Source organism: Lolium perenne, chromosome 4, assembly GCF_019359855.2.
Source record: "Lolium perenne isolate Kyuss_39 chromosome 4, Kyuss_2.0, whole genome shotgun sequence".
NCBI classification, from domain to species: domain Eukaryota; kingdom Viridiplantae; phylum Streptophyta; class Magnoliopsida; order Poales; family Poaceae; genus Lolium; species Lolium perenne.
In genome coordinates this window covers 223,476,815-223,497,279 of record NC_067247.2, presented here as the reverse complement: position 1 = coordinate 223,497,279, position 20,465 = coordinate 223,476,815, and the positions used below count along the sequence as shown (strand labels likewise).

General features: G+C 43.8%; 1 long non-coding RNA gene across 6 annotated transcripts; it reads left to right on the top strand.

The window, feature by feature from the left end:
* Positions 1 to 10,492: 10,492 nt before the first annotated feature.
* Positions 10,493 to 14,353, top strand: LOC127294963 (uncharacterized). Of its 6 annotated transcripts, none has more exons than XR_011743353.1 (4): positions 10,493 to 10,929; positions 11,393 to 11,708; positions 12,622 to 13,018; positions 13,092 to 13,198. It is a non-coding gene; the product is annotated as an uncharacterized lncRNA (long non-coding RNA). The 6 variants fall into 6 exon arrangements; XR_007847283.2 differs by lacking the exon at positions 10,493 to 10,929 and having other exon boundaries at positions 11,174 to 11,526; positions 11,617 to 11,708; XR_011743354.1 differs by lacking the exon at positions 11,393 to 11,708.
* The last annotated feature ends 6,112 nt before the right edge of the window (positions 14,354 to 20,465 follow it).

The window sequence follows — 20,465 nt, the reverse complement described above, 5'->3', positions numbered from 1 at the left end:
TCCTCCTGCTGTTCCAGAAGTCCCTGCTATTGTAGTCTGGTTCGTGAGTGCCCAGCTACTGCAGTCTGGCACGTATGTGCACGTGTATCCGTGAGGGATCTCCTTAGGCGCCTCATACAAGAACTGGTAATCACTAGGGTCACCACCGATCTTGTGGACGACGAATGCCCGTGAACTCGGCACTTCTGGTGCTGCCAACGCGAATGGCAGCGGTGGTCGGGACTGGAGTGGTATTTCTCCTTGGTGAGTCCCTAGAGCAGGTCCTGACGGAGAGTACTGATGCCTCATGATTTCTTGGATCACCCGAAGGGCAACACGCTCCAAAGTGTTCACCAGGTTCTCAGAATGGCGGTGTAGCGAATGAGCTACCATGAAATTAATCTCCTGACGCAGAGACCTGGTGCGTTCTTCTGAAGGGGCAGACAGGTCCACTCCATCGAGCGCGCCTTCAGGCGTGAAACCTTTCCACCTGATGCCGTGTGAGCGGGTCCTCTGGAAAGAGCCGATGAGGTCGGCTTCGAGGATAGCTTTGACCTCGTCATACTTCTTCTTGAGCTCCTCGGTCAGATCCTTGTACGTGACTGGAGTACCTTCTGCCATCTCAGATGTAGATGGCGATGCAGTTGATGTCGAAGATGGTCCCACCGGGCGTGCCAGAATGTGTTGGCGTCAGAAACCCACCGGCGAGTAGCGACGGGCAACACGTAGAGCCGGGAACAACTCAGAGCTGCGGCTGGCCCTGGTCCCTCGAGCGACAGCCCGCAAAGCCTCTGGTACGCACGTCCCGATGCTGGTGCAAGGGCGTGCCACCTGATCTATACCTGATCAGGAAGGTGATGGATTTGCTTCGCTTAGTTTCCTGCATGGCATACACGTAAACAGTAAATACGAGCCTCGATCGGCTCTCAGGTTGTCCTGTGAATCGGCTCCAGGAGCCGATCCACCCATGGTTCGTATGAGGTCTACGATCACATGGTGGTCCTGCTTGATCGATATATAGCTAAAATGACCTACGACGATTTAGGGTTTTCACCGCATAATCGGAACATCCTACACGTGATTGAGCCTGGCAGCCACGTACGGTGATAATAAACCGACCCTAGACAAGGCCTAAAAACCAACATGAAGTTGATCCCCGGAACATCTTATCTAGGGCTAGCAAACTGCACCCTACGTGCTACTGGATCCTTCAACCCGTTTGCAAGGCCTAACTATGCAGATATTAAACTAATCCTTGAAGAACAAGGAGCAATCATAACGGATCGGATCTACTAAATAATGATCAAGCAAGGTGCCGCCCTTACACCTAAGATAGGTGTAAGGGCAGCTAGACGTCTAAGGGTTGCATGGACAAAAGCATGTTACACGACGAAACAATGCTAACCCTAACACATCTATGATAACTACGTTGCTCGCCATCAACAAGGCTTCAGCACGAGCAACGCATGATAAACGAATAAACGTATACTGCCTAGATCGCAAGATGCGATCTAGGCAGCATGATGCTTACCCGGAAGAAACCCTCGAAACAAAGGGGTTGGCGATGCGCCTAGATTGATTTGTGATGAACGTGATTGTTGTTTTTCTCGATAACCCTAGATACATATTTATAGTCCGTAGACTTTCTATCGTGGGAATAATCCCAACCGTGCACGAGCCAAACTCTAACTAACCGACACGTATCCTACTATATTTACAGATACAAGGGCAAACTGCCCAAACTTCGTGTACAAGGCCGGTTCACGTATTTCTTCCATGTATATTCTTCAAGCCCAATCTTGATCGCGGCCCACCTCTGATCCGGTCAAATTCTGGTGATAACAGGACTGTACGCCTGAAACGGCCCGGCCTGGGGCTCAGTATGATCGGCCTGGACGTCGGCTCTACCGGCCAGGGACCCGGTCCACCGGCCTGGGCGCCGGTGCATCCAGCCTATGACCCGGTTGACCGGACGGGGCACTGGGCGATCCGCCCCGACCTATAGTACTCCTGACCCGGTTGGCATCAGTGTTGGCCCCGGTTTGCGCCGGCCTGCCCGTCCTGGTAGCCGGTCCAACCGGCCTGGGCGCCGGAGCCCCCAGTCTGTTGTCCGGTCGGCCTGCCGTGTGACCGGCTCGGCTGGTTGTAGGGCCGGTCTGCCGGGTCGTGGCGCCGGCCGCCGGACGAATCTGTCCGTCCTCATCGCGATTTTTTCCTGCCGCGGCAGAGAATTTCGGCCAAATCCTGTCGTGGCAGAGATTCTGCAGTGCTAATCCTTCCTCTCCCTTGCTTCCGCCTCCTCCTCCGCATGAAGGAAGGCTTCCTCGATCTTCACCAACAGTATGGCGGTGACGTAACCAATGGTGTCCACTCCAAATCGAGAAAAACAATGGCGAACAACAAACAAACCGCAGAGTGATCAACCTAGCGCTCTGATACCAAGATGATACGGGGACTTGGCCCGATCTTTCACGGTGCACCTCCTTGATCCATAGGATCCGATAAATCTTCCAACCACATGTGCAATACACGCAGCCTGAAGATGGGGAACGCCAATCCAGCGAGCAGCTCGACGAAGAACGCCGAACCTCTTGCAGAATAGACACACAAAGCTCGATAACCCTCGACAGTTCGAGGACCTTCTCGCACGCATAATAACCCTTGACAGATTCAAGAACTCTCACACCTTTATTGATAGATAACTGGACCAACGTCCGAGACGCCGTCACACATGCCGATCCTATAGGAACGGTGCTAATTGGAACTCAAGGTTCTACATGATCTTAATCAAAAACTGGTCTCCACCTAACCCTAGCCGCCCACCTCCTTATATAAGGGGTAGGGTGGCCGGCCAGCCCCTATTGGGCTGGGGCGCCTACTTATGGGCCTAGCCCTAGTTGGGTTGGATAGGCCCAATCCCAACAGACACACTAAAAACCCTAATTTGGCCCACCACATGACCTGGCTACATTATTTCCTAATAACAATGCTACGATACAATAATAAGGGTACAACCTTAGACTTAATCCTCGTATCAATGGCTGTCCTAGAGTACCAGGCCTGGATATCCATATCAGTCTCTGAGATAATATGTGGAGGAACACTGATGGGATTCGTAGCATAGAAAACAAAAAATTCCTACTGAGAGAACGCAATCCAAGCCAAGATGCAATCTAGAAGATGGTAGCAACGAGGGGATGAACGAGACTAACCCTTGAAGATTTCCAAAGCCTACAAGATTAGATCTCGTTGTTGCAGAAGATGATCACTTGCTGCTTTCAAAAGCGCGTTGAAGAACTTGACCGTGCCACAATCGGGCAGCACCTCCGTACTCGGTCACACGTTCGGTGTTGATGAAGACGACATCCTTCTCCCCGTTTCAGCGGGCAGCAGAAGTAGTAGATCCTCCTTGGAATCCCAACAGCACGACGGCGTGGTGGCAGTGTCGATGGAGAACTCCGGCAGGGCATCGCCTATGCGCTGCGGGAGTATTATGTGGAGGAGGGGCGATAGGGTTTGGTGAGAGAGAGAGAGGGGTAGGGCGCCGGCCATGGGGGCCCTAGGTGGTGCGGCCAAGAGTTGGCTGCCCCCTCCCTCTCCTCCTCATTATATAGGTGGAAATCCCCAAGAGTTGTAGTCTAAGTCTTCGAATAAGACCCCAACAACAAAACCTCCCATAGGTGGGAAACCTACTCAAGGGGGGAGTCCTACTCAACGTGGAACTCCCACCTTTCCTTTAGGTGGGGTGGCCGGCCACCTTAGGTGGAGCCCACCTGGGACTCCTCCCCTTAGGGTTGGCCGGCCTAGCTAGTGGAGTCCCTCCGGGACTCCGCCTTCCATAGTGATTTCTTCCGGACTTTTCTAGAACCTTCTAGAACCTTCCATAAATGCACCGGATCATTTCCAAACTTGGAAAGTGACTTCCTATATATGAATCTTATTCTACGGACCATTCCGGAACTCCTCGTGATGTCCTGGATCCCATCCGAGACTCTGAACAAAACTTCGAACTCCATTCCATATTCCATATCTACTTAAACGACATCAAACCTTAAGTGTGTCACCCTACGGTTCGCAAACTATGCTGACATGGTTGAGACTTCTCTCCGACCAATAACCAATAGCGGGATATGGATATCCATAATGGCTCCCACATATTCAACGATGACTTAGTGATTGATTGAACCATTTACATACGATACCGATTCCCTTTGTCACGCGATATTTTACTTGTCCGAGGTTTGATCATCGGTATCTCTATACCTCGTTCAACCTCGTCTCCTGACAAGTACTCTTTACTCGTACCGTGGTATGCAGTCTCTTATGAACCATTTATATGCTTGCAAGCTAATTAGACGACATTCCACCGAGAGGGCCCAGAGTATATCTACCCGTCATCGGGATGGACAAATCCCACTGTTGATCCATATGCTTCAACTCATACTTTCCGGATACTTAATCCCACCTTTATAACCACCCATTTACGCAGTGGCGTTTTATGTAATCAAAGTACCCTTCCATCATAAGTGATTTACATGATCTCATGGTCGAAGGACTAGGTAACAATGTATCGAAAGCTTATAGCAAATGAACTTAATGACGTGATCTTATGCTACGCTTAATTGGATGTGTCCATTACATCATTCATATAATGACATAACCTTGTTATTAATAACATCCAATGTTCATGATCATGAAACTATGATCATCTATTAATCAACAAGCTAGTTATACAAGAGGCTTATTAGGGACTCTTTGTTGTTTACATAACACACATGTATCAATGTTTCGGTTAATACAATTATAGCATGGTATGTAAACATTATCATAAACACAAAGATATATCATAATAACCATTTTATTATTGCCTCTTGGGAATATCTCCAACAAACACGACAATGTGCGGAGCCTCCATGAGGATTGGGAGTGCATCCTAAAAGACTTCATTCAAGACTACATTCAAAAACATATTTACATTACAGGTAGTGCCCCATGATAACGCGTGAAGCACACGTCCCTTGGGAACCCCAAGAGGAAGGTGTGATGCGTACAGCAGCAAGTTTTCCCTCAGTAAGAAACCAAGGTTATCGAACCAGTAGGAGTCAAAGGCCACGTGAAGGTTGTTGGTGGAGGAGTATAGTGCGGCGCAACACCAAGGTTTCCGGCGCCAACGTGGAACCTGCACAACACAATCAAAATACTTTGCCCCAACTTAACAGTGAAGTTGTCAATCTCACGGACTTGCTGTAAACAAAGGATTAAATGTATAGTGTGGAAGATGATGTTTGTTTGCGAAGAACAGTAAAGAACAATTATTGCAGTAGATTGTATTCAGATGTAAAAGAATGGACCGGGGTCCACAGTTCACTAGTGGTGTCTCTCCAATAAGAAATAGCATGTTGGGTGAACAAATTACAGTTGAGCAATTGACAAATAGAGAGGGCATAACAATGCACATACATATCATGATGACTAATATGAGATTTACTTAGGGCATTATGACAAAGTACATAGACCGCTATCCAGCATGCATCTATGCCTAAAAAGTCCACCTTCGGGTTAGCATCCGCACCCCTTCCAGTATTAAGTTGCAAACAACAGACAATTGCATTAAGTATAGTGCGTAATGTAATCAACACAAATATCCTTAGACAAAGCATCGATGTTTTATCCCTAGTGGCAACAGCACATCCACAACCTTAGAACTTTATGTCACTGTCCTAGACTCAATGGAGGCATGAACCCACTATCGAGCATAAATACTCCCTCTTGGAGTCACACGTATCAACTTGGCCAGAGCCTCTACTAGCAACGGAGAGCATGCAAGATCATAAACAACACATATATGATAGATTCATAATCAACTTGACATAGTATTCCATATTCATCGGATCCCAACAAACACAACATGTAGCATTACAAATAGATGATCTTGATCATGATAGGCAGCTCACAAGATCTAACATGGTAGCACAATGAGGAGAAGACAACCATCTAGCTACTGCTATGGACCCATAGTCCAAGGATGAACTACTCACACATCAATCCGGAGGCGATCATGGTGATGAAGAGTCCTCCAGGAGATGATTCCCCTCTCCGGCAGGGTGCCGGAGGCGATCTCCTGAATCCCCCGAGATGGGATTGGCGGCGGCTGCGTCTCTGGAAGTATTTCCGTATAGTGGCTCTCGGTAATAGGGTTTTCGCGACGGAGAGTTTAAGAAGGCGGAAGGGCAGAGTTGGAGGCGGCGCAGGGGCCCCACACCATAGGCCGGCGCGGGCCCCAGGCTGGCCGCACCGCCCTATGGTTACGGCCCCTCGTGGCCCCACTTCGTATGCTCTTCGGTCTTCTGGAAGCTCCGTGGAAAAATAAGCCCCTGGGCGTTGATTTCGTCCAATTCCGAGAATATTTCCTTTGTAGGATTTCTGAAACCAAAAACAGCAGAAAACAGCAACTGGCTCTTCGGCATCTCGTCAATAGGTTAGTGCCGGAAAATGCATATAAATGATATAAAGTGTGTATAAAACATGTGAGTATTGTCATAAAAGTAGCATGGAATATAAGAAATTATAGATACGTTTGAGATGTATCAAGCATCCCCAATCTTAGTTCCTACTCGCCCTCGAGTAGGTAAACGATAACAAAGATAATTTATGAAGTGACATGCTATCATAATCTTGATCAATACTATTGTAAAGCATATGAGATGAATGCAGTGATTCGAAGCAATGGTAAAGACAATGATTAAGCAACTGAATCATATAGCAAAGACTTTTCATGAATAGTACTTTCAAGACAAGCATCAATAAGACTTGCATAGGAGTTAACTCATAAAGCAATAAATTCTTAGTAGAAAGTTTTGAAGCAACACAAAGGAAGATATAAGTTTCAGTGATTGCTTTCAACTTCAACATGTATATCTCATGGATAATTGTCAACACAAAGTAATATGATGAATGCAAATAAGCAAGTATGTAGGAATCAATGCACACATTTGACACAAGTGTTTGCTTCTAAGATAGAAAGAAGTAGGAAAACTAACTCAACATAAAGTAAAAGAAAGGCCCTTCGCAGAGGGAAGCATGGATTACTATTTTTGTGCTAGAGCTTTTCATTTTGAAAACATAGAAACAATTTTGTCAACGGTAGTAATAATTCATATGTGTTATGCATAAGACATCCTATAAGTTGCAAGCCTCATGCATAGAATACCAATAGTGCTCGCACCTTGTCCTAATTAGCTTGGATTTACATGGATTATCATTGCATAACATATGTTTCAACCAAGTGTCACAAAGGGGTACCTCTATGCCGCATGTACAAAGGTCCAAGGAGATAGATCGCATTGGATTTCTCGCTTTTGATTATTCTCAACTTAGACATCCATACCGGGACAACATAGAAAACAGATAATGGACTCCTCTTTAATGCATAAGCATTCAACAACAGATAATATTCTCATAAGAGATTGAGGATTGATGTCCAAACTGAAACTTCCACCATGATTCATGGCTTTAGTTAGCGGCCCAATGTTCTTCTCTAACAATATGCATACTCAAACCATTTGATCATGATAAATCACCCTTACTTCAGACAAGACGAACATGCATAGCAACTCACATGATATTCAACAAAGTTGTAATGGTTGATGGCGTCACCAGAAACATGGTTACCGCTCGACAAGCAACTTATAAGAAATAAGATACATAAGCTACATATTCTTTACCACAATAGTTTTTAAGCTATTTTCCCATAAGCTATATATTGCAAAGACAAGGAATGAAATTTTAAAGGTAGCACTCAAGTAATTTACTTTGGAATGGCAGAGAAATACCATGTAGTAGGTAGGTATGGTGGACACAAATGGCATAGTTTTTGGCTCAAGGATTTGGATGCACGAGAAGTATTCCCTCTCAATACAAGGCTTTGGCTAGCACGGTTGTTTGAAGCAAACACAAGTATGAACTGGTACAGCAAAACTTACATAAGAACATATTGCAAGCATTATAAGACTCTACACTGTCTTCCTTGTTGTTCAAACACCTCACCAGAAAATATCTAGACTCTGGAGAGACCAATCATGCAAACCAAATTTCAACAAGCTCTATGGTAGTTCTTCATTAATAGGTGCAAAGTACATGATGCAAGAGCTTAAACATGATCTATTTGAGCACAACAATTGCCAAGTATCAAATTATTCAAGACATTATACCAATTACCACATGAAGCATTTTCTGTTTCCAACCATATAACAATGAACGAAGCAGTTTCAACCTTCGCCATGAACATTAAGAGTAAAGCACATATGCAACAGCGGAGCGTGTCTCTCTCCCACACAAAGAATGCTAGGATCCGATTTTATTCAAAAAAAAACAAAATAAAAACATACAGACGCTCCAAGTAAAGCACATAAGATGTGACGGAATAAAAATATAGTTTCACTAGAGGTGACCTGATAAGTTGTCGATGAAGAAGGGATGCCTTGGGCATCCCAAGCTTAGATGCTTGAGTCTTCTTAAAATATGCAGGGATGAACCACAGGGGCATCCCCAAGCTTAGACTTTTCACTCTTCTTGATCATATTGTATCATCCTCCTCTCTTGACCCTTGAAAACTTCCTCCACACCAAACTCAAAACAAACTCATTAGAGGGTTAGTGCATAATCGAAAATTCACATATTCAGAGGTGACATAACCATTCTTAACACTTCTGGACATTGCAAAAAGCTACTGAAAGTTAATGGAACAAAGAAATCCATCAAACATAGCAAAATAGGCAATGCGAAACAAAAGGCAGAATCTGTCAAAACAGAACAGTCCGTAAAGACGAATTTTGCTGGGGCACTTAACTTGCTCAGATGAAAAATCTCAAATTGAATGAAAGTTTCGTACATATCTGAGGATCACGCACGTAAATTGGCAGATTTTTCTGAATTACCTACAGACGGGGCTGCTCAATTTCGTGACAGTAAGAAATCTGTTTCTGCGCAGTAATCCAAATCTAGTATCAACCCTACTATCAAAGACTTTACTTGGCACGACAATGCAATAAAATAAAGATAAGGAGAGGTTGCTACAGTAGTAACAACTTCCAAGACTCAAATATAAAACAAAAGTGCAGAAGTAAAATAATGGGTTGTCTCCCATAAGCGCTTTTTTTTAACGCCTTTCAGCTAGGCGCAAAAAGTGTGAATCAAGTATTATCAAGAGATGAAGCGTCAACATCATAATTTGTTCTAATAATAGAATCAAAAGGTAAGTTCATTCTCTTACTAGGGAAGTGTTCCATACCTTTCTTGAGAGGAAATTGATACTTAATATTACCTTCCTTCATATCAATAATAGCACCAACTGTTCGAAGAAAAGGTCTTCCCAAAATAATGGGAAAAGATGCATTGCATTCAATATCCAAGACAACAAAATCAACGGGGACAAGGTTATTGTTAACCGTAATGCGAACATTATCAATCCCCCCCCAAAGGTTTCTTTGTAGCATTATCAGCAAGATTAACATCCAAATAACAATTTTTCAATGGTGGCAAGTCAAGCATATCATAGATTTTCTTAGGCATAACAGAAATACTTGCACCAAGATCACATAAAGCATTACAATCAAAATCATTGACCTTCATCTTAATCATGGGCTCCCAACCATCTTCTAACTTCCTAGGAATAGAAGTTTGAAGTTTATTTTCTCTTCTCTAGCTTTAATGAGAGCATTTGTAATATGTTTTGTAAAGGCCAAATTTATAGCACTAGCATTGGGACTTCTAGCAAGTTTTTGTAAGAACTTTATAACTTCAGAGATGTGACAATCATCAAAATCTAAACCATTATGATCTACAGCAATGGGATCATTGTCCCCAATATTTTGAAAAATTTCAGCAGTTTTATCACAAGCAGTTTCAGCAGTTTTAGCAGTTTCAGGAAGTTTTGCACGCTTTGCATTAGGAGTAGAAACATTGCTAACACCAATTATTTTACCATTGATAGTAGGAGGTTTAGCAACATGTGAAGCATCAACATTACTAGTGGTGGTAATAGTCCTAACTTTAGCTACATTATTCTCTCTAGCAAATTTTTCTTCTCTTTCCCACCTAGCATGCAATTCAGCCATCAATCTAATATCTATTATATTATTAAGACACAAGACAAATTACGGCTCAGATTAGAAGTGTTAAAAGGGAATGCTCCAGATTTAATGAAGATAGGTTTGGAACAAGGACGTCTCCGCGTGATTACTAAACAAAACAGAATCCGATCTAATGTAAAAAAACAGGGAAAAAAAACAGAATCCCATCTAAACGGGTAGCCTCCATGGGGTTGTTTTCCGTACCAAGCTTTAATGCCAGATCGTCAAAAAAAGCTTTGATGCCGAACTCCCCACCCTCACGCCACCACCGCCGCCGCCGCCACGCCTAATTTTCAGCCCCCATGGTGGTTGGTTCTTCTCCTTAAGCTTGAGCGATTGGCATGCTCCTCTCATATGAAGTCATAAGATCCTTGAGGTGTCGCCACATCTCCTCTCCACTGCCGATCTGCAGGTCGAATGAGCAGGTCGATTATACAGTCATGGCTCCATTAGCCAGCCAATCTGGCGAATATTTTTCATGGGAGGGCAGCGCATACCCAGGACGAAGAAATACCAGCCGATTGAAACTGTAAGCACGTGCCTTGGCAGCAGCCGCAGATTCGCTTAAGTACTAAACCATCTGTCCATGGCTTGGTAAATGGTAATTAGATTTATTTTCGGTGCTAATGTAAATCTGTATGATTATGTTCGGGCAAACTTGCAGTTGTTAGTTCTGAACTTCCTCCCTACATTGTGATTAGATTTATTTTCGGTACTAATGTAAAACTGTAAGATTCAGTTCGGGCAAACTGTAGTCGTCAGCTCTGAACTTCTTCCCTGCATTGAGAGACTACCAGAGCACATGGATGAACAAAAAAAGGTGAGGCATGCACTAAACCGACTGCTGCCACTTATATCACATTTACTTTATGCCCACTGTTTGTTTTCTTGAGACACCAGCTACGTATTCTAGGCATCATCTATGTTTGTTTGTTTTCTTGGGTTTAGCCATGTCTTTGTGAAACCCAATATATCACCTTTACTTTGTGCCCACTGTTTATACAGAATTGGCTGATCTAAATGGTCAAGTTAGAAAGACAAATATTTTATATTGGTTTATACTGACAGTCAGGTAAAGAATCAGCCACATCTTGAGGATGCCTTATTTGCGGCCAAAGCTAGGCTATAATTCCACATCTCTCTGTTCGCTGAGCAGTTCTTTAGGCGCCGATGTCATAATCAATTGTAGTGGCCATAAAGCTGTGGGATAAATAAGGAGTTTTTGTTACTTAGACACCATCGAGCTCCAAATAATATGCATACAACAAATAATCCATGTGCAGATCTATGAGGATGTAGAGCTTACCTAGACAGGGGATGGTAATTGACTAACAGGTTACCAGTACATCTGTAGAAGATACGGAGTTTCCACATGTTATGGAGAGCTTAGCAAGCAAATTGGTGATGTGCCCTAAACGTAATATACACAATATTATTGATTTCTTTGTCATGTTCATTGAAGGTATTTCTTATGCTCATTCTTTTGTATGCTTATATAACATTGCAGGATAGTTGATTTATATACTGATGACCTTCGCTTAGGTTTACGTTTTAAGAAACCGCTATTGTCTCATGCTGAGGGGTATGAACGAGGACACAGTGAGTTGAAGGCAAAACTGTGCAAGATATTTATTCCCATATCACCCTTTAGGCCATTTTTTCTAGGCTTACTGAAAGTATATGCTTCTTATTAGGATTGGTTGCTTTATGTCTATGCATATTTATTAATTTCTAAATAGCCTCTGAAAAATTATGTCGGATAATCTAAAAAGTTATTAAAACCCTATAGGACAACATGCTTGCATTTGTATCTGATGCATCGCTTTATATTTTGTTTAGATGGGAGAATTTCTTATTTTCGTCCAAAGCTTCTCAGTAATAACATGAAAGTAGCAGGCCATGTGCGTTAGTCATTCAATATACGAGTATTGCTATGGATCATCACCACCCGCTGTACACCCCAGAGTTGCAATCCCTTTTTGGCAGGACGTTTTTGTTATTCAACTCTGCGCTCTTATTTTTTAATCTCGATAGAATTCTGTATCGGATAATTTTTATGGAGTTATTCTATTCTAATATGTACTCTAGAGCAATAGAAAAAATCCCATATTAGAGAACACAAGTTCGCAACAGTTAATAATCTCAGATTGCACAACTGATTTAAGATCTTAATTTACTGCTCCGTATACAAATATGCCACATCAAAGTTATAAATTCCGCTCGAAGTTTTCTTTGGTTCATCTAGATTTTATATTGAAAAAAACTACCTCGGCCCATTGTGTTAGATAATAGATGGCATTGGCTTTTCTTTTTCATCTGAGTTGAGTAAGATCATGAAAGCATGTTGATTCATTTTCTGCTTTTGTTCTCTATAAAAACACCAACTTTGCCTCTATCGGACTTCAGTTCAGGTAGCTTGGTGTTATTTTTGCCTGTTTGACGGGGAACTAAATTGATTTTCTCCTGTTCTGTGCCAATATTCAGAACAAATTTGACAGCTTTGCGATTGCAGAGTTGCCTAACACCGAACCCAAGGGTGGACGCGCCTGCAATACTGAAGTGTCTTGCAGCAGCAGTGAAAGAACGTGGATTTGATGGAACAAATTATGCTTTAGCGGGATGCTAAACGAGAAGAGGTTGAGGACAGCCAGCCAGCCACAGCAGCTTCCGCCAGAATCAGGAGCTGTGGAAAAGATCACGAAATGGACAGGAGAACGAGAATCCTTCGGGACAGAGATGAGTTGCGGGATCGAAAAAAAAGAGTCGTGCACTTCCAGGTGAGCACAACGCTCTACTGATGCCAATCCGTGCCATTCATGCATGGTTCGGTGGAATTCATTGTATACACAGTAACAGGCCATGTGAACATTGTCAACGGATATAACCAAGTTGGATCTGATGACCAACAGGTTAGTTGAGTATTATTGGCTTTAAAATTATTCTTTGTGTTGCAGATAAATTTTCAAATTACTTATTCTGCAGAGATTTAGGTGTAAGGAAGTCACTGCAGTGTATATACTGAAAAGTAAGAGCAGATTAATGAAGGTCAGGTAGTCTTGCTATGGTCAAGCTATGATTGTTGTTTATCAGTGTGGCATTTCTCTAGAAACTAACTTAATTGTCACTCAACCATGCGATGGCCTATGGTCACAAAGGCATCCGATAGTTCTGTGGGCAGCTGACGACACAAATGCTTCGGCTGTTGGGCTCTAATCGCAGAAGGTGGTGCTCTGGTACACGTTTGGATTGGATTTGGCTATGTAGTGTAACGTCACATATTCGTCTTTCAAGTCTTAGCTTGAAATGTAAAAATATTTCGTTGATTTGTATGGGGATCAATTCATTACAAGTTGTCTATCTATGACATGGATGCTTTGGTAGATGCTATGCACCGTTATTACAGGAATTGGCATGATCACGAGCTATACATGCTATGGAATCTCAAAGAGAAGGATATAAGTAAGCTTTTGGTATGTTTTCATCCTTATCTTTTCATTTGAATTGAACATACAGACATATGTAGCAACATTTTTTTGGAAGTATAACCTCAGTTAGGATTTAGGTAGTATATGAGCTTAGAAAATACTTTGACTTCGTGCACTGACGGAGTTTTTTGTATTAGTGAATGGTAATGTCCGGGACTACTAGAATTTATCTCCTAGATTGGTTTTGCGGGTGAGAATATACACACGTTAAAACAACCATTTTTCAGAAATTTAAAGAAGTTGTTGCCGCATATATGTTCTCCGATATTAATGTTTGCATGTCTTGATATCATCTACAGAGTATACTCATGTGGCAGCTAGGACTGTTCCAGCTAATTGGCAACGAGAGGAGTATAACATGCTCTCTACAAAAGTTGTAGAAGACATGTTTATCATCCTTTTAGCGATCTTCAATAAATCGAATGTTAGTTGGCGACCATGTAATGTTTAATTCATGATGTGTGAGGAGACGGCCGCATTGCGTAAAATCATATGCCATGAAGGGCCTTGGTTGTTCATGTTTTGGAGCCAGTAAGAAGCTATTTCTTTTTCTTCATTATATAATAAATTTTCCTCAAAAATATCTCAAATTTTTAACTGCCTTTTTGGTCCGATACATCTATCACGCAGGCTTGGTTATCTAATCCTTATCCGTAAAAAAAATATCACACAATAAGCACGTAGCTCCATTAGAAGTTCTGTTATGGATATTTGTCGAAATAATGTCGACTGAATAAAAGAGGTAAACATATTTAATTTCCATACTGCTATAATGAGGTATTTGGATGATTTAATATATATCAAATGGTATCGTAAATGCATTACAATAAACAATTTGATACAAATCTATCTATAAAAGAATAGAAAAAATAAGGGCATAAAAATAATGAAATACAAAAGGACTTTACTGTTAGTTACATTGTTGAGTCATCACAAAACTAGCCGCGCAAGTGCGCGGGCCACTCCGCTAGTTCTCATTAATTCGAACTTGGATAGCGTTTGCTGTAGCAAATGACTTAATATCTTTAGTTTCATTAGGCATAGCTTTCAATTTTAAAAGATCAACATCAGTAGCAAGACTATCAACCTTAGAAGCAAGAACATCAATTTTACCAAGCTTTTCTTCAACAGATTTGTTAAAAGCAGTTTGTGTACTAATAAATTCTTTAAGCATGGCTTCAAGACCAGGGGGTACACTCCTATTATTGTTGTAAGAATTACCATAAGAATTACCATAACCGTTACTATTATTAGAAGGATATGGCCTATAGTTGTTACCAAAATTATTCCGATAAGCATTGTTGTTGAAATTATTGTTTTTAATGAAGTTCACATCAACATGCTCTTCTTGAGCAACCAATGAAGCTAAAGGAACATTATTAGGATCAACATTAGATCTATCATTAAGAAGCATAGACATAATAACATCAATCTTATCACTCAAGGAGGAGGTTTCTTCAACATAATTTACCTTCTTACCTTGTGGAGCCCTTTCAGTGTGCCATTCAGAGTAGTTGATCATCATATCATCAAGAAGCTTTGTTGCGGCGCCTAAGGTGATGGACATAAAAGTACCTCCAGCAACTGAATCCAATAGGTTCCGCAAAGAAAAATTCAATCCTGCATAAAAGGTTTGGATGATCATCCAATTAGTCAGTCCATGGGTAGGGCAATTCTTTACCAAAGATTTCATTATTTCCCATGCTTGGGCAACATGCTCATTATCCAATTGCTTAAAATTCATTATGCTACTTCTCAAAGACATAATTTTAGCAGGAGGATAATATCTACCAATGAAAGCATCCTTACATTTAGTCCATGAATCAATTCTATTCTTAGGCAAAGATAGCAAGCAATCTTTAGCTCTTCCTCTTAAGGAGAAAGGAAACAATTTTAATTTTATAATATCACCATCTACATCCTTATACTTTTGCATTTCACAAAGTTCAACAAAATTATTAAGATCGGCAGCAGCATCATCAGAACTAACACCAGAAAATTGCTCTCTCATAACAAGATTTAATAAAGCAGGTTTAATTTCATAAAATTCTACTGTAGTAGCAGGTGGATCAATAGGTGTGCATAGGAAATCATTATTATTTGTGCTAGTGAAGTCACACAAATAGTATTCTCAGGAGTACCCATTTTAGCAGTAGTAAATAAAGCAAAGTAAATAAAGTAAAGCAAGTAACTAATTTTTTTTGTTTGTTTTTAATATTGAGAACGCAAACAAGATAGTAAATAAAGTAGAGCAAGTAACTAATTTTTTTGTATTTTTGATATAGAGGACAAACAAAGCAGTAAATAAAATAAAGTAAAGCAAGACAAAAAAAAGTAAAGAGATTGGATGTGGGAGACTCCCCTTGCAGCGTGTCTTGATCTCCCCGGCAACGGCGCCCGAAAAAGAGCTTGATAACGCGTGAAGCACACGTCCGTTGGGAACCCCAAGAGGAAGGTGTGATGCGTACAGCAGCAAGTTTTCCCTTAGTAAGAAACCAAGGTTATCGAACCAGTAGGAGTCAAAGGCCACGTGAAGGTTGTTGGTGGAGGAGTGTAGTGCGGCGCAACACCAGGGATTCCAGCGCCAACGTGGAACCTGCACAGCACAATAAAAATACTTTTCCCCAACTTAACAGTGAGGTTGTCAATCTCACCGGCTTGCTGTAAACAAAGGATTAAATGTATAGTGTGGAAGATGATGTTTGTTTGCGAAGAACATTAAAGAACAATTATTGCAGTAGATTGTATTCAGATGTAAAAGAATGAACCGGGGTCCACAGTTCACTAGTGGTGTCTCTCCAATAAGAAATAGCATGTTGGGTGAACAAATTACAGTTGGGCAATTGACAAATAGAGAGGGCATAACAATGCACATACATATCATGATGACTAATATGATATTTACTTAGAGCATTACGACAAAGTACATAGACCGCTATCCAGCATGCATCTATGCCTAAAAAGTCCACCTTCGGGTTAGCATCCGCACCCCTTCCAGTATTAAGTTGCAAACAACAGACAATTGCATTAAGTATGGTGCGTAATGTAATCAACACAAATATCCTTAGACAAAGCATCGATGTTTTATCCCTAGTGGCAACAGCACATCCACAACCTTAGAACTTTATGTCACTGTCCCAGATTCAATGGAGGGATGAACCCACTATCGAGCATAAATACTCCCTCTTGGAGTCACAAGTATCAACTTGGCCAGAGCCTCTACTAGCAACGGAGAGCATGCAAGATCATAAACAACACATATATGATAGATTGATAATCAACTTGACATAGTATATTCATCGGATCCCAACAAACACAACATGTAGCATTACAAATAGATGATCTTGATCATGATAGGCAGCTCACAAGATCTAACATGATAGCACAATGAGGAGAAGACAACCATCTAGCTACTGCTATGGACCCATAGTCCAAGGATGAACTACTCACACATCAATCTGGAGGCGATCATGGTGATGAAGAGTCCTCCGGGAGATGATTCTCCTGTCCGGCAGGGTGCCGGAGGCGATCTCCTGAATCCCCCGAGATGGGATTGGCGGCGGCTGCGTCTCTGGAAGTATTTCCGTATCGTGGCTCTCGATAATAGGGTTTTCGCGACGGAGAGTTTAAGTAGGCGGAAGGGCAGAGTTGGAGGCGGCGCATGGGCCCCACACCATAGGCCGGCACGGGCCCCAGGCTGGCCACGCCGCCCTGTGGTTACAACCCCTCGTGGCCCCACTTCGTATGCTCTTCGGTCTTCTGGAAGCTCCGTGGAAAAATTAGACCCTGGGCGTTGATTTCGTCCAATTCCGAGAATATTTCCTTTGTAGGATTTCTGAAACCAAAAACAGCAGAAAACAGCAACTGGCTCTTCGGCATCTCGTCAATAGGTTAGTGCCGGAAAATGCATATAAATGATATAAAGTGTGTATAAAACATGTGAGTATTGTCATAAAAGTAGCATGGAACATAAGAAATTATAGATACGTTTGAGACGTATCACCCCACGGGCGAAGTCTACAATATGCTACTACTAACTACGCTCCTGTCACCAGAAGGAGTACACCCTTTTTCCCCTGTGATAGGCAGCAGATCCTCCAGGAGCAAGGTAAGCTCGCCTAGAGGAGGATCACCAAAAGGCCCCTTGAACGGGTCTTCACTGGGTCCAGGTCAGGAGCTGGCGAGCGACGGCGATGCGAAGACCATCACGGTCCCAGACGATCACCCAGAAGTTCCCGTTGCCGCGGTAGCGGAGGCACAGCCGGGTCCCGCGCAGAAGGGCGTTCTCGATGACGAAGTGCCTCCAGCCGATGGTGAAGACGAGGGCGTCGGGGCCGTGGCGCTCGGCGTTGATGTTCCAATACCCCACGCCGCCCGGCATCTCGCCGGCACACTCCCTCGCGAAGGAGGCAGGCAGCCTCAATTGGTTGACCCAGCCGGGGGCATCAAGGACCACGAGAGGTCGGCGAACAACACGACATGGCCCTCCTCTGGCTTCATGATGGCTAGGCGAGGTGGACATGGGGGCGCACTCGACGGGCCCGGAGGCGGGCTCGGCGCCAGTGACCGCTCACGCGGGCTCGGTGCTGGCGACCGCTCGCCGCGCCTCTTCCGCTTCTTCTTGTCGCGGCTGCCCACGGACAGCCGCTAGGACGCTTGGCTGGCCCTACGATGCCGCTCGGCCCCACCATCATCGGGGAGGCCGCTCCTGCAATGGTGGAAGTCGGCGGTCCTCCGCCATGCGCCGCCACTCGCGTTCTTCATGGCTTCCTCGCGATGGAGCCTACCGTCGTGCCGACGAGCATCGACAACTCCGACGCCATGAGGATAAGGGCTAGAGGAGATGAAGAATGGGAAGTAAAGTGGGCGGCGAGCCCTCTTCCCTCCTTAAAAACCCGAACCGATGGGTCCGTCGGCGCTTCGATCGCCGCGCATTGATCACCGGGGAATGCCACGCGCCCTGAAAACCCTGCACGCATCGGCAAGGCCATGTCTTGTCATGCAGCGGTTTTCAAACTAGGGCTTTCTATTTTCGTGCCCTCGGGTCCTTAGTTGTACTTAGTTTTCCCCAGCTCCTTATTTTTTCCTCAGTTTTCCCCAAGCCCTTGTCTGAAAGCCTCACGAGGAGCTCGGACGGGAGGAATCCCGTTAAGTTGACCGTTCCGTGCTAACGAGTGGGGCTGCACGCGTGGGGCCGCGTCGTATGGGGCTGGTAGAAAGGGACCGCGTGGGATAGGATGAGACCATGTTTGGTCATACGAGCGGAGCGGGGGTCGTAGCGTGTGGAGCCGTGTGAATCCGGGACGTGGGCACGAGTGGTTTCTGTCTCTTTCGCCCAGATTAGCAGTTTTCAATGCACCTTTTTCCTCTCTCTCGCTCGATCTCATTCATTCTTGATTGCCCCAATTGGTAGCAAATCTAGAGCAGCTTCTCCTTCTGTTTTTTAACGCCATTCATTTCTTTATGCCTTCATTTTTACCCAATCAGGTAGGAAATCTAGGGCACAAATCTAGAGAAAATATAGGATAAGCTGCATACAGCAGCCAACATAGCATAGATATATTCACGACAGGTCCAACATTACTACCGATAGATCCAACATAAGCTACATTTTACATGAATTTAAGCTGCTCTACAGAAAGAGCAGTCACATACTACATAATTTAAGCTTGGAGGATGCGCAGGTGAATCCCAAGTGCTTTGTGTTGGGCCATGAACGCATGCACGTTCACAGTCGTTCCAACTCTACGGCCGCTTCTCCCAATGGATTCAGCATGGTTCACCAGGCAGTTGAAGTCGTTGGCGCGGAGCTTCCTTTTGCAGAAGGGGCACCTGTAAATGCCTCGAGCAAAGTGGCGGTCGTAATGGCCGGACTGCAGCCTCCTGAGGACATGACGAGTCTTGGTGTGGAAGGACTCGTTGTCGCTATCGCTGTCTCTGCTCTGCACCTGTCACGTAGCACCAAAGATCGTGCAAAAAACACAGAGTCAAATGCAACGATGATGGAAAAGAGAGTGAACATGCAAGATAATATGGGCACGAAAAAAGAGGTAGCCTCAGTTACATTGGACACACTTATATCCAGGATTTGAGTCAGTGAACCAAAGATCATGCACAACAAATTTGTACACACCAATTGTTCACTGACCAAACCCTGAATTAATTTGTGCCCAAATATGCATCATCATCGGCAAAAATTTACCGGAGGGGATTGATTACTCACATAAGTTAACCGAATCTTAAACAAAAGCAATTCACAAACACTAATAACGCAAGATCTAGAACTAGGAACAGACGAACCCTAATAACGCAAGATCTAACACAAAAGGATTGAACTAGGAACAGACGAACCGTAATAACGCTAGATCTAACAAAAAAGGATTGAAATGGGATAAGAACAAGGGAACAAAGGGTTACCTCTGGCTCATCGTCGACGATGCTGGTGTCGTAGGGGTTCTCCGGCATGACGTACGACACTGGTGCGTACGGGTCCCACGCGACGGGGGCCTGGACAGGGGCGGCGCCCGATGCGCCGGTGGCTACATTGGAAGCAGCGACGGGGGCCTGGACGGGGGCGGCGGCTACGTTCGAAGCAGCGACGGGGGCCTGGACGGGGGTGGCTGCCGATGCGCCGGTGGCTGATGCGTTGGCGGCTACGTTGGAAGCAGCGACTAACAAGGTATGAACTTGTCAATGCCTACAAGTTGTAGACTAGGGTTTCGTTAAAGTAGAGGGCAAGTAGATCTCGAAGGTTTCAGCCGGAAAAGTACTCGACTGCTAGAAAACTAGGGTTGTGTTGAGAATGAATCGATCCCTCTTCTCTCCCTCGACTCCTCCTTATATAGGAGGCGGAGCCGAGGGTTTCGTGATG